Below are 2979 nucleotides of genomic sequence, written 5' to 3' on the forward strand. Positions count from 1 at the left end.
CTACTTAATTTCATAGGCATTTATATGTTATTGATTTTTTTTTTTTTACACAAAGTATTTCATTAACCTAGTGAAGCCATATACATATTTACACATGGATGGAAAATGGCTCCCACTAGGTGGATAAGAAACAGTGTGCATATAGCACATTAAATAAAGGTATAAATGTTTAGTACAAGAAATGAAGAATTCATTACCTATCTACCAATAGAGATAGACTCTAGGAGGACTAACTGTAATTACTGAAACTGGAATTAAGGCAGGACTCCAAGGTTAACGCATCTACTTTTAGGAAAAAAATGCAGTGGGATTTTTGAAGTTCATAAATATTCAGAACCTGTTTTTCTTTCTTTACTGAAAGATGGAGAATCACAAAGCTGAAACTGGAAGAAATGCAATCAATGCAAGCCAGGCGTGTTGCACTGGAAGAAGAGGACAAAAAAATATAAAAAAGTGGTTCTACAAAAAAAAAAACAAGAAATTAAATTCTCCACAAAATTCTCATTACCTTACACCAGATCAGAAGAACACTTGCCAAGTTGYTTTTGATTTACAGTGACCTAAGCCACACCAGTGCAAAACCAAGAGAGCTCTAGATTAGCTTGCAATGGCAATAGCTTGCTTAAAATTAAAAGTTGAGCTCTCATTCTCTTGTCTATCCAAAGTTAAAACCAAAGGAGGGGAAAAAGAGGAAAGAAACTACTATAATATGAAAGTCATAACTGTTTATATATCCAGATATTTCTAAAAATAAATCCTTAAGTCTAATGAAATAATATTTYAAGTAAATGATGACAAAAGTGCTCTTGGCACCAGTTAGACTAAAATTTCAGCTGAAGATTAAACCATCTTGGGCACAGAGGTCATTAAAGAAGATGAGGACAATGTTAGGAACATGGGGACATTAAAGTACTTACACTGCTTCTTTAAGAAGAATTTGAGCAGGAGTTGACTATCAGCTTTCTCAAAAAATGGTATGAGATGACAACCATCACACTCCTGCCTTGCTCTTTCATATTCATCTATGAAGGAAGGTGCAAAAGTTATTTTTTCTGCATCATTCTCCTGCTTAGAAGTCAAGGCAGTTGTTTAAATTCACTGATCATTTCAGTGTATAAGCTTATAAATTCTTTAGAAATACCATCATTCAGAATGTTACATCATAGCCTGAGCCGCCTCCTTTTTTTTCGAAGAGTAATTTAGTGAAATTTTCTTTAAAAAAAAAAATCAAATGTTAACTAATTTTGTACTACAAAGAGCTGAGAAAAAAGAATGTGTTAAGTGCTCTATTGTATCTGTGAGTACAACAGAGGTCTCTAATCTTTCTGCATTTCTGTACATTTCTTTGGACTTATGAAACTGAATAGTTGAAACATCTTTTTTTTTGTTGTTAGGTGAACTTTAAAGGCTGTCTAACGTGCTGCAATTCCTAAGACTTCCTTGGAGATTTCCATGAATCGCTCACAAACAGTCAGCTCCTCTTCTTTCCCCAAGTGAAACCTTCTATAAACTTCTGCACAGCAGGAAGCTGTCACTGAAATGTGTTGTGATCCTCTTGAGCTTTTTCCTTAAGAGCAAAGGGGTGAAATATCGGAAAAATAGCAAGTGTACTTACGGGTATCTCTGCTATTTCATATTCAACAATATATTGGACTTCTTATGGCATCACGTGGTGCCACATTACAACCAAGCTGTGATTTTCTTCATTTGGTATCTCGTTCTCACTCAAGAAACGATGATGCCAGGGTAGTTAGGGCAGTTTGTTAGGTTACAGCAAGACCCTAGCRAAGAAAATTCCATGTCAAACATGTACATGAAGTAACAAACAAAAAATAACACTTCAGATGCCTTACCAGAACAGCTTACAAGAAATTAAATAAACAAAAGATTAGCTACATTTTCCTCCCTTCCTTGTAATTCCTGAGATGGTTACAGCTAAGAGTAATGAATTCTGGAATGCCCCACTTGGCCACGTTGTACCCACTGAAACACTCCAGTCACTCATGAAAATTCCATTCAGCAACAGCTTCCAGACATGAGTTCAACGTGTAGGAAGCTTAACTAGCTCTGTTATGAAAGCAGCTAATGCAGAGATGACAATGACAACCCACAGGGGAACGGATTCTCACACACGATGTTCTYGCAAAATTTCTCCAGAAGTCACATGAGAGGATCCTTAACACCTCCAGCTATGCCAGAATGTTTCATTTATAAATGGCAATACTAAATGTCTTTAATAAAATCCACTTTTGGGTTTTAAGGTGGCTGTTTTATCATATATGTTGTTTCTCTATGTTGTTTCTCTCAAAGAAGATATGCTCAAGGCTGCCTGCTTACATTTTGAACATTATGTACATAATTTAGAAAYGTTTTAAGTTTGCTATGCTATAGGAAAGCTTTTGGAATATGTTGAAAGTTTCTAAATACTTTAGAAAGAAGTACTACTAAAGGTTCTGCCACTACTAATTAAGAAAAAATATTAATTAAATTGATAACTGAACAAAGTGGTTAACATCAGAAGAAGCCAAATAGCATATGCAAAGCAAAGAAAATTAAGTGTCAGTGGGATTTTAAATCAGAAAAAAAACATGAAAGAGCAAGAAAAACACTCTTCATTCTTCTACATTCAGCCCGTTCTCTTTATATGGGAGCGACTGAAGTAAGCTAGAAATGTTTTGCAAGTCACAGCAAAGTTTCTGGAACTGCAGAGCGCGGCTGCGCGGAGCAGCTAGAGCTCTTTGCCAGCGTCTCCTTCGGCCTCGCGTTCCCGCCGCACGGCGTTCCCCGCTGCCCACACACCTCGCTCCGAGCCTGCTCACACACCAACGTACCCCCGCACGCTCACGTCACCCCGCAGGCTTCTTCCTCCCAGTGCAGCTCGACACAGGACAAAGACATTGGAGATGCCCTCCTGGCCTCTCTCCTTCCCACGCCTCCTATGTACCCTCACTCGCTTTGGATTCCGTGTCCACTGAATCC

At 37.8% G+C, this 2979-nt stretch overlaps 1 long non-coding RNA gene across 1 annotated transcript; it reads right to left on the reverse strand.

Annotated features, from left to right (window-relative positions):
- Positions 1-298: 298 nt before the first annotated feature.
- LOC112950183 lies at positions 299-1775 on the reverse strand. The gene is made up of 3 exons (XR_003249976.1): positions 1616-1775; positions 918-1022; positions 299-422 (listed from the first exon to the last, which is right to left on the reverse strand). It is a non-coding gene; the product is annotated as an uncharacterized LOC112950183 (long non-coding RNA).
- Positions 1776-2979: the final 1204 nt, after the last annotated feature.

The sequence above is a fragment of the Nothoprocta perdicaria genome, unplaced genomic scaffold (assembly GCF_003342845.1).
Source record: "Nothoprocta perdicaria isolate Ctin4 unplaced genomic scaffold, notPer1 scaffold_31, whole genome shotgun sequence".
NCBI classification, from domain to species: Eukaryota; Metazoa; Chordata; class Aves; order Tinamiformes; family Tinamidae; genus Nothoprocta; species Nothoprocta perdicaria.